Genomic DNA, 11,288 nt, shown 5'->3' on the forward strand with positions numbered 1-11,288 from the left:
TGCGCGTCTGGAGCCTGTGCTCCGCAACGGGAGAGGCCACAACAGTGAGAGGGCCGCCGCAAAAAAAAAAAAAAAAAAAATCTCGTTTTATTCCCTAACAGAGATGAGATTTAAAATGCAAATACTCCTGAGAGAAACAACAAATTGGCTTAAGGTCAGTCAGTGCTTAATCCGACAAATAGCCCTGCTTTGCGAGCAGATTGATTGAGGGGCCGGAGGGGAAGCAGAGAGGAAACCCAGGGGCAGGTAAGGAGGGCAGAAGAGTGACTCTCTGCTTCCTTCCCGAGGAGGCTTCCTTCCTTCTGCCAAGACCTTGTCTAACCATCTTATTCAGAGCTTTCAGTAGCTGTCAGAAAAGCCATTCCAGCTCACACCCACTACAGCCCTCAGATCCCATTCTCCAGGTCAGCCAACTCACCTGAGGCGTCTGAGTCCTTCCCTTGCTCAAAGTTCTCTGCAGAAAAATGTTTTTCTCATGCATAGAGGGTACGACTTTTCTCAGCCAAATTTCAATTTTTTTTTTTTAAAGAAGAGGTTGGGGGTAGGAGTTTATTAATTAATTTATTTATTTTTGCTGTGTTGCGTCTTCATTTCTGTGCGAGGGCTTTCTCTAGTTGTGGCAAGCGGGGGCCACTCTTCATCGCGGTGCGTGGGCCTCTCACTATCGCGGCCTCTGTTGTTGCGGAGCACAGGCTCCAGACGTGCAGGCTCAGTAGTTGTGGCTCACGGGCCTAGTTGCTCCGCGGCATGTGGGATCCTCCCAGACCAGGGCTCAAACCCGTGTCGCCTGCATTAGCAGGCAGATTCTCAACCACTGCGCCACCAGGGAAGCCCCCAAATTTCAATTTTTAAATGCGATATCATTCACAATACCCCAAAAGTGAAAACCACCCAAGTGTCCATTAACCAATGAACGGATAAACAAAATGTGGTATAAACATACAATGGAATATGATTCAGCCTTGAAAAGGAATGAAGTTCTGATCCATGTCACGTTATGGATGAACTTCTAGGAAATTATAGTAAGTAAAATAAGCCAGACACAAAAGAACCAAAATTATATGATTTTACTTATATGAGGTGCCTGAAGCAGGCTAATGTATAGAAACATTCCACTCTAGAGAGTACAATGTGGTTGCCAGGGTTTGGGGGGAGGGAGGAATGGGGAGTCATCGTTTAATGGGTACAGACTCTCTGGGATGATGTAAAAGTTCTGGAAATGGATAGTGGTGCTGGTTGTACAACCATGTGGATATACTTAATACCCCCAAATTGTATACCTGAATGTGGCTAAAATTTAAATTTTATGCTGTGTATATTTTACCAAAAAAAAAAATTTAGGGCTTCTCTGGTGGCGCAGTGGTTGAGAGTCCGCCTGCCTATGCAGGGGACACGGGTTTGTGCCCTGGTCCGGAAAGATCCCACATGCTGCGGAGTGGCTGGGCCCATGAGCCATGACCACTGAGCCTGCGCGTCCGGAGCCTGTGCTCCGCAACGGGAGAAGCCACAGCTGGGAGAGGCCCGCGTACCGCAAAAAAAAAAAAAAAAAAATTTAAGCAGTTACCGCTCTCCCAGGCTATCACTTGTCTTTTCCCCTGTGCTCTGTCATTGGCTGATTGAGCACCACCAAGCTGGGAAGAGCCGTGTCCAGGATCAAGGAGAGTCCGGCGAGGTGAAACTTCTGACCACGGAGAGGCCAGTTCTTATGCCAAAAACGAAGGCTGGTCTGTTTCCACACTATCCCAGAAACACACCTTGCGCAGCCTCCCCTCTGTTACATCAACACTTCCATAACCACCTTTTACCCACAAGCTCAAGTTCTAACTCCTTAGGCCAGAGTTCGGTACCCTCCCATCTGGCTCCAGCCCAACCTTCCAACTTCCCCCTCACTACCAACCTCCACAAACTGCTCCGACCCATTCTCCAAACACACCTTACAATTATGCCACTGCATCTCCTGCCCACGTTTCAATGTCCATCCTGAGCCCCAGCTCCTCAGGGGTCCCTCCTCAGCCGTTCCCTTCCACGGAGACACAAGCCCTTCCTGAACTCGGGGCTCACGGCATCCGTCCCTTTATTGCTCGGTTATACAACAGAGGCACTGGTGGTGGTAATTAGATTCTGAAGATTCAGGCTCTAAGGAACTTTAGGAGATTATTTCGTTTGACTCCTTTAATACATAGCGAGGACACAAAGCCTGAGCAATGACTTGCCTGGGGCCTCGGCACGCCTTAGTGGCAGAGGAGGGAAGAGAATCCCTGTCCTGATATCTACTCCATCCTCTCCTTCATAGCACCACGTGGCCTCTTGGAACTATTTTAAATGTGTTAACCTCACTGTTGTCCCCAACAGGGCTTCGAAACTACGTCAGGGCAGGCAAGGATCACACTCCTTGTCATTTGTGTCCTCACAACACCCAGCACTACGAGGAATGCAGGATCTTAGTTCCCCGACCAGGGATTGAACCCGTGCCCCCTGCAGTGGAAATGTGGAGTCTTAACCACTGGACCGCCAGAGAAGTCCCGAGCACGGTCTTAATAATAAGTCCATGTTGAAACCATAAAGGTGTTACTAGGTCATCCCCTTAACCGCTCTGGCCTAAAATTTCTTTTAACGGTTTCTTAAGAATAAGATCTTTTTCTGCTCTTCCAGTTTGGAATATCTTCCTTATGAGTTTTCTAAGAGTGAGTTAGGCAAACCAAAACAAAAGCAGGTGGATAATAACTGAAGAAACATAGCCAACTTTTGCAACCTCAGAAGCACATTCAGTTTACGTCTTAGCCTGAACTGTGGACCCACCATAAGTCGAACCAGACATACTTGCTCTCATTTTATCTCCACTTCGCAGGCAGAGAGCAGCCCTGGGTTGGTTCACTTTGTCTATTTCCTAGACCATTACTCCATCGCTCTTGCTGTCTCGGCTGTGTGGGCATTCTCTCAGGTGGAACATACAGAGGGTGCTTCTCCCTCCACACAGCTCTTAGAAAGAAAAAAGGAAAAGAACAAGGAAACACAGCTTCTCCTCACTTGTGATAGAGACAGAACCCTCCTGGCGGGCCCGGTATCATCTGCTTAGGGGGTGAGTTTGCAGATGTCTCATTACCTAAGGCAAAGCCTGGATCTCCTCCAGCAAGCGAGCTCCCCTTTCTGGGAGCCTGTTCCCTCCTCCAACCTAATGGAAGCCATCAGAGCAGGATGTGGCTTTTGGCATCACAGACCACAGAACCCAAAGGTACTGGCTGCAGGGAGGGGGCCCATCAGCACGGGGGTTAGATGGTGAGGGGGAGAGAAAGGAAACCTGGGGAAAAGTTCTGAACGCTGAGTAACTTTGGAGAGGAGAGATGAGGGAGAGAGACCCAGATCCATAATTACAGAAGTCTCGTGCAAAATTTAATTAAAACTTGGGCGGAAACAAACACCAGAAACAAGTGTCATTCATCACCTTAAAACACCAACGAAAGTAAACGCTGCCACAAACTCAGGCAAAGAAAGGGAGCAGGCAGGAAGGAGGGGCGATCACTCTAGATATCAAGCAACTCGAATTACCCTGAAGGCCCCACCAGACACGTGCATTAATCACCGTTATCCCGGCTGCACACCCGTACGGCGCGCTCCAAATGACTTCAGCCCACGGAGCACGCTGGACTGGGCTGGACCGGGCTGGAGGGAGGGGCAGGGAGGCAGGCCCAGGGGAGCCCAACTGGAGGCGGCCATGTGGCACCCCCGGCTCTCCCCAGCCAGGCAGGAGGAGAAGCAGGAGAATTAGATTCGGGCAGGTGAGGGCAACGCCCAGCTCTCCAGCCAAGTTCCTTCCTGCTGTTGCTTTTTTCCTGCATAACAGGCTTCAGGGTGATTCTCAAGGATTGGGCGAGCAGGTCCAACTGCTAAACCCTTGCTGTTGCTGGGTTTCTCCTGTCCTGAAATTCAGAGCGGAGCGCGAAAGAGAGCAGGAGGGAATGGGATGGTCGGGGTGGGGGGGGCGGGGGGTGGACGTTGCAGTGGGGTGGGGAGGGGACAAAGTGAGCCTTTGACTTTGTTTCCTGTGCGGCCCGGGCTCTGTCCACCCACACGTGAGTCCCCAGGGCTGCTCACAAGCTGAGCCTCTTCACAAAGAGGGACTGGAAAGCAGCTCAGCCTTCCCGGCTGGGAGCCATTTGCACTTGATGAGAAATTTCAAGTGGGAACCATCTGAGTCTGTGCCTATGTGAACGAGAGTGCATTCGGAGGGAACAAATGATTTACTAGCGGGTCCTCCACAAAGTCTCCTTCCAAAAGGGAAGGAGCTTCTCCTCACCCCACCTCCACTCCCTTATCATTAAAACCTTGAACGGGTAGAGTCCATTTGGTCTCCCAAGCCAGCCTGCAAGGGAGTCACAGCTAATCAGGCAACCAGCTCAGGTCCTCCAGGCTTTCTCTGAGTACAGAATATGTATAAACTGGCCAAGTGGACTGCAGACCACTTTGATGTTAAACAGAGGGAAAACTCCAAAACAGCTAAAAACGGTATTCCTGTTGAACTCCTCGTGTCCTCTCTACAGAGCAAACTGAAAACTCACACAGCCGAATAACGAACGATTACCATTTCAGACACTTAGACCCAAGTGTTTCCTGGAAGAGAGAATGGCCAGTCTCGCCCTCTGCGTTACTTGCTCTGATTAGAGGAGACTGTCTTTTGAGCAGCTGCCGGGGCCGGATGCCGTAAGATCGCAGCATACGCCACCTCACTTAATCCTTGCAGAACCTCTGCGAGGTCCATATTTTCATCCCATTTTGAAGATGGAGCAACGGAGCCGTTAAGGAACACGCCTCATATATCTTGGCCTATACTGGGGTTTCACACTCTGGTCTCTAGGGTTCCAGAGACCTCCCTGGAAGACAAAGCTTGAGTTGTTTCCCATTCTCATGAATGAAGTCCCCTTACTTGGGAACGAGGTGCTTTAGGTGGTTGACATAAGTAAACTTTTCGGATATCCAAGACCTATCCCTTTAAAGCCAAATCTTTTTAAATGTTTAATCTGTTTGAAATAGAATTTTTCTCAAATATTATTGTACACTCCCATGGCTTACAAAAGAGATAATTCCTAGGAAATGTCCAGAGGAATGATTCCTGGGCAGGTAGGAATTCCAGCCTTTAGGTCCTCAGAGATGCCAAGGAAGGGCTATCTCTTGTGAGCCAAGAGGATGATTCCTGATCAGGTGGGGAAGAGGGGTGTGACCTGGGTACGGCCTCGCCCCCGAGGAGTAAAAGAGACAACCAGGAAGATTTTCTGAAATGGAGTCAGAAAACCAGCTATGGATCAAGAAGTAAGAACCTTGTAAGAAGATTCTGGCATCCGTACTGTCCTGTTCCTTCCTGCTAATAAATGGTAAAATAACCTCCAAAACAAAACAAAAATTTTTTTTAAAAATTAAAATGTGGGGCTTCCCTGGTGGCGCAGTGGTTGAGAGTCCGCCTGCCGATGCAGGGGACACGGGTTCGTGCCCCGGTCCGGGAAGATCCCACATGCCACAGAGCGGCTGGGCCCATGAGCCATGGCCGCTGAGCCTGCGCGTCCGGAGCCTGTGCTGCGCAACGGGAGAGGCCGCAATGGTGAGAGGCCCGCATACCGCAAAAAAAAAAAAAAAAAATTAAAATGTGTATGAGCCAAAATGTTAACAGTGGTGATAGCTGGGTGATGTTATGAACCTCATCCTTCTTCCTTTTTGCTCCAAGCCTCCATTTTAACTTAGATCAGAGAGGTGGATTGAGTACTCAGCTTTCAGGCAAACCTTGTACCCAAAGAGCATGTGGAAGGGAAGACAACATCCGACTCCCAAGCAATGTCACTGGGATCATGGATGTTATTTTGTTGTGTTCATACGCTGTGTCCATAAACCCGGACCATGGGGAGATTTTGGAGTCAAGAGGAACCTACTTGGAATCCGAGCTCTGCCACTTAACTAGCAGAGTCACCCAAGACACTTCACTTAATCTCTCAGCCTCAGATTCTCCGTCTGTAACGTGGGACAAACGTTACCTACTTCATGGGATGGTCATGAGATTCAATATTTCATGGAGAGCACTTTTCATTCAGGGAATGAATACACTAAAGGAACGGATGTATTCATGAGAGCAACGTATTTTGCCTACGTTTACAAAGAGGACACCTTCACCTGCTACCCTCTCACATTGTCAAGTTAGACTTCATTGAACCATAAAATTCACGGTGAGTGACTCTACTCCGGACACCATTGTAAAGACTAGTAGCAATTACCGAAGTGCCAAGAGAAACTGTAAGTGTCCCTGTGAGGCTGGTGCCGCAGCGTGAGGCCGTATTAGGATAAAGCTACCAGGCAGAGAATCAATGTGAGTTAAGCATCCAGTTAAATGTATGCCCTGAATGCTTTCACAGGTCTTAGCTCACTCCATTAACAGAATAGCCTCATAAGGTTGGTATTATTATCCCCATTTTACAGAAAGTTTCAACAGCGTCCCACGGTCACAGAACTAATAAGTGGCATAGCCGAGATTCATACCCAGATCTCACTGACACCGAAATTCCTTCTTTATACGTTGTTTCATGTTGTTATCTATTTTCGTAATCAGCTTAGTTACGAGATTTGTGTTAATAGTACCCAGAGCATTATTTAAGGCTAGACAATTCCAAGGAAGTTTTTCAACGGTTTATGACCCATGGATGAGTGATTCTGAATATTACTGGTGAAATGCAATTTCTTCCTCCATCTGTCTTCCTCTTTCTGGTTGTGTCTCTGTCCCTCTCCCTTCCCCCCCCACTTGACAGTATTCCCATCAATATAAAGATAAGATTATAAATCTAAGATATTAGTTCAAACTTGTTTTTTCAATTTAATGTATGAGAAAGAGAGAGAGTGTGTGAGAGAATGAGAGTGACAGAGAGATTATAAAGACATATCCTTTAACTTCTGTTTACCCTTGGAATTTATACCAAAAACCATTTACCCTAAGGCTAAGGTCATACGTGCAACACTTCTGCTGGTACTTTAGCCAGTTTCCCAACCAGTGTGTTGAAAGCCTGGGTCACAGTGGGGATGGTGATACCCTCAGACCTCAGGGCAGCCAGGCGGAGCCACAGTGCCAGAGTCCCGGGATGTGTCACCTCCAGCCAAGAGCAGCCTTTACCGACGGTTCCCTTTCTGATTGAGTTCCTCCAAACGAGAAAGGTTAGGAAGCTCTGCATGTCTTACGTGAGGAGCCACACATCAGGCAGAAAAATCATTTGATAGAGGAATCTGAAACACTCCCCCGAAACCTAAGGTGTCCAAAGAGGTCACTGATACTCAATCCTCTTCTGGGAAAAATACGGGATAGAGAAAGAGTCCAAAATCTAGACCTGGAATGTCACCAAACTCACTGTGTGTCCATTCCCTCTCCGAGTTGGACCTGACACTTTCCAACATCCTCCGTCATCCTAATTTCCTGCTGAAAACATCCATTCATGGTGAAGGGGCAGCTCAAGGGGAAAACACAGAGTCAGCTGTTTTCTCTTCGTCTTTAAGTAACTTAGTGGGAAACCGGCCATCTTAATGAAACCACAGTTTGACTGAAAGGTGCCACCATGAGTGATTGGTGTTGATTCGACCTACGTCTCAGCCTGCCCCACACATATTTTGTTCTCAAATACCCACCGGACACAGTGTGTCTGACATCGCTCTGGCTAATGCAGGTCTCCTGGAAGCTGCGGCATCTTATCTCCTTCCACACAGAGCCTCGGGCCTTTCCAGGGAAGGGCTGCTACAGTGGGGAATGAGAGCAAGATATGACTTGCTATTTTATCTTCAAACCGTAAACACCACTTCCGTGAACAACCATTTCTACAGCAAGCAGCTTACCTCACTCTCTGGACCTCAGTTTCCTCTTGGGTAAAACAGGAACAACACCCATCTCAGAGGGCAGTTGTGTCAATTAAACGAGGAAACCTCTGGGTCATGTTTGACACTGAATAACAGGTCGGTGGGCTCCTCCCCTTTCTGGCCTTGGCCAGAGTCTTCTCCACAGATGCTATGGCGTGAGGAGTCCCATGATGCCGCAAGTCATGCAGCCAAAGGATCCTGGACAAGAAAGGGTCCAGCCAAGGTCACAAGCATTTCCGGGAACGGGACCGGAAGCAGAGGTAAGACATTTCAGTGAGAGAGGAGTCAAGCTACACACTGAGCTACTAAGCCTCCAGCTCTTAGGCAGTGGGGACTCAGGAACGCTAGTCTAACAGCCTTGACATATATATTTTTTAATTCCACAAATTCAAATGAGATCGACGGTATTTGAACTCTCCCCACACATGCCAGGGAATAATTCACTTCAGGTTGGACATGTGTCCCTATGACTCCAGGATAGGCAACAAAGCAAAGCAGAGATCAGAAGTGAATTTGGGTTATGGCTAATACAGAATACCCACTGAAACACTGCAAAACGGACTGACGTGCGCTGTTTTAGCTCTGTACATATGTGCTTGAATCTTCCTAAGACACTAAAACTAATGTTTAAATGACATATGTGTCAAAAAACACAAAGACGGGGCTTCCCTGGTGGCGCAGTGGTTGAGAGTCCGCCTGCCGATGCAGGGGACACGGGTTCGTGCCCCGGTCCGGGAAGATCCCACATGCCGTGGAGCAGCTGGGCCCGTGAGCCATGGCTGCTGAGGCTGTGCGTCCAGAACCTGTGCTCCGCCACAGGAGAGGCCACATCAGTGAGAGGCCCGGGTACGGCAAAAAAAAAAAAAAAAAAAAAAAAAGAAACACAAAGACGCTCATTCTCTTTGATCTAGTCTCTCTCTGAGAATTTGTCATGAGGCAAATTCAGTGGCTCAAGCTAGAAACCTGAACATCACTTGGTGAGAACACTGCTGCAGGCAAGAAATGGGGACACAGTGAACCTCGGTCCAGCCGTTCATGGTGTTTTTTGAAATCCATATTATAACGTGAGAAATGCCATATAACATTAACTGAAAAGGGGACCAAATGTTAAATATAAATCTGGTTACAACTCTTTTTAAAATAAGCACACGTAAATTAAAAATATTAGAAGGGGGGGCTTCCCTGGTAGTGCAGTGGTTAAGAATCCGCCTGCCAATGCAGGGGACATGGGTTCGAGCCCTGGTCCAGGAAGATCCCACATGCCACAGAGCAACTAACCACCACAACTACTCAGCCTGCGCTCTAGAGCCCACGAGCCACAACTACTGAGACCGCATGCCACAAATACTGAAGCCTGCACGCCATAACTACTGAAGCCTGTGCGCCTAGAACCTGTGCTCTGCAACAAGAGAAGCCACGGCAATGAGAAGTCCGCGCACCGCTACAAAGTGTAGCTCCCGCTCGCCACAACTAGAGAAAGCCCGCGCACAACAATGAAGACCCAACGCAGCCAATAAATAAATAAATAAATAAAATCTATTTAGGACTTCCCTGGTGGCGCAGTGGTTAAGAATCTGCCTGCCAACTCAGGGGCCACGGGTTCGAGCCCGGGTCCAGGAAGATCCCACACGCCGCGGAGCAACTAAGCCCATGCGCCACAACCACTGAGCCCACGTACCACAACTAATGAAGCCCGCGTGCCTAGAGCCTGTGCTCTGCAACAAGAGAAGCCACTGCAGTGAGAAGCCCATGCACCACAACGAAGAGTAGCTCCCACTCGCCGCAACTAGAGAAAGCCCACACACAGCAATGAAGACCCAACGCAGCCAAAAACAGTAAATAAATAAATAAATAAAATTTTTAAAATAAATAAATCTATTTAAAAAATATATATATATATACATATATTAGAAGGGGGGAATTTCCTGGTGGTCCAGTGGTTAGGACTCCGGGCTCTCACTGCCGAGGGCCCAGGTTCAATCCCTGATGGGGGAAGAAAAATCCCACAAGGCGTGCAGCGCGGCCGAAAAAAAAAAAAAGATTAAAATATATTAGGAGGAACTATGCCAAACATCAATAGTGATTTTCTTTGGGTGGTAGAACTATTAAAATATTTTTCTTCTTTTAACTTTTGCTAAATGTTCTGGCTTTTTAAAAATTGCAGTGTTATTTACCTACAATAAAGTGCACAGATTTTAAATGTACAATCAATGAGTTTTGACAAATATATATACCAATATCCAAAAAGAGTCCTCTGTGCCCCTTTCTTATTAATCTACCTCTCTGCCCAATAGCAACCGCTGTTCTGATTTCTATCTCCTTAAATTAGTTTTGTCTGTTCTTGAACTTCATATAAATGAGATCAAGTGTGTAATCTCTTGTATGTGGCTTCTTTCACTCAAAATAACGTTTTTCACATTCACCCAAGTTGTTGGATTCCTTTTTACTCACTGAGTAGTATTCCAATGAATGGATATAACACATTTTGTTTACCCATTTCCCTGTTGGTTGACATTTGGCTTGTTTCCGATTTTTTGCTATTAGGAATAAAGCTGCCATGAACATTCTTGTAGATTTATGCTTTTATTTCTTTTGAGTAAATCTCTAAAAGAGGAAGAGAAGAATTGCTGGGTTCTATATATGAAAATAGTTTTCCAAACTGATTGTACCATTTTGTTCTCCCATCAGCAAGGTATGAAAGTATGAAAGTTCCGGTTGTCCCACATACTCTCCAGCATTTGGTATTACTGACTTCTAATTGTTTACATTATGGTAGATGCATGGTGGTACCTCACTGGCTTTAATTTCCATTTCCCTGATGACTAACAATGTCAAGCATATTTTCATCTCCTTATTTGCCATTGCTGTCTCTTCTTTTCTGAAGTGTCTGTTCACTCTTCTTTCATCTTTAGTCTTGAGCCCCACTGGCCAGGCCTGCTCCCCTGCCACCTCCAAGGCATCAGCCCAGCTGGACAAGTGAAAGGTATCAGGGGTGGACATCCAAAAGAAAGCCAAGAGCTATTATCAAAATGTAGGGTGGGGACTTCCCTGGTGGTCCAGTTGTTAAGACTCCGTGCTTCCACTGCAGGGGGCACAGGTTCAATCCCTGGTCGAGGAACTAAGATCCTGCATGCCATGTGGTACAGCCAAAAAAAAAAAAATAGGGTGAATGGATCTGGGTGGCCCCAAATGACAAATTCCCATCACATCCGACTTCTCCCCCAAGCCTCCATTCTGCCCCATTTAGGTCTGTCAAGACTGCAACCATCCTTCAAAGCCCAACCTAATCTCCGCGTCCTCCAAACAAATTTTCCTTGTCCCCGCTTGCCTTTCCACCACTACAGAAGATTGTTTTACTCTCTCTTGTGGCAGTTCTCTTACTCCACAATTTATTACCAGGATTTGTGCACTTGGGT

At 47.2% G+C, this 11,288-nt stretch overlaps 1 long non-coding RNA gene across 1 annotated transcript in view; it reads right to left on the reverse strand.

The window, feature by feature from the left end:
- LOC109551557 (uncharacterized) overlaps positions 1-7,751 on the reverse strand; it is a 628,536-nt gene extending 620,785 nt beyond the window's left edge. The window contains exon 1 of the long non-coding RNA XR_012334345.1: positions 7,648-7,751. This is a non-coding gene — a long non-coding RNA (uncharacterized lncRNA). The remainder of the gene's footprint in view (positions 1-7,647) is intronic.
- Between the last annotated feature and the right edge of the window lie 3,537 nt (positions 7,752-11,288).

This window comes from Tursiops truncatus, chromosome 10, assembly GCF_011762595.2.
Source record: "Tursiops truncatus isolate mTurTru1 chromosome 10, mTurTru1.mat.Y, whole genome shotgun sequence".
Lineage (NCBI taxonomy): Eukaryota > Metazoa > Chordata > Mammalia > Artiodactyla > Delphinidae > Tursiops > Tursiops truncatus.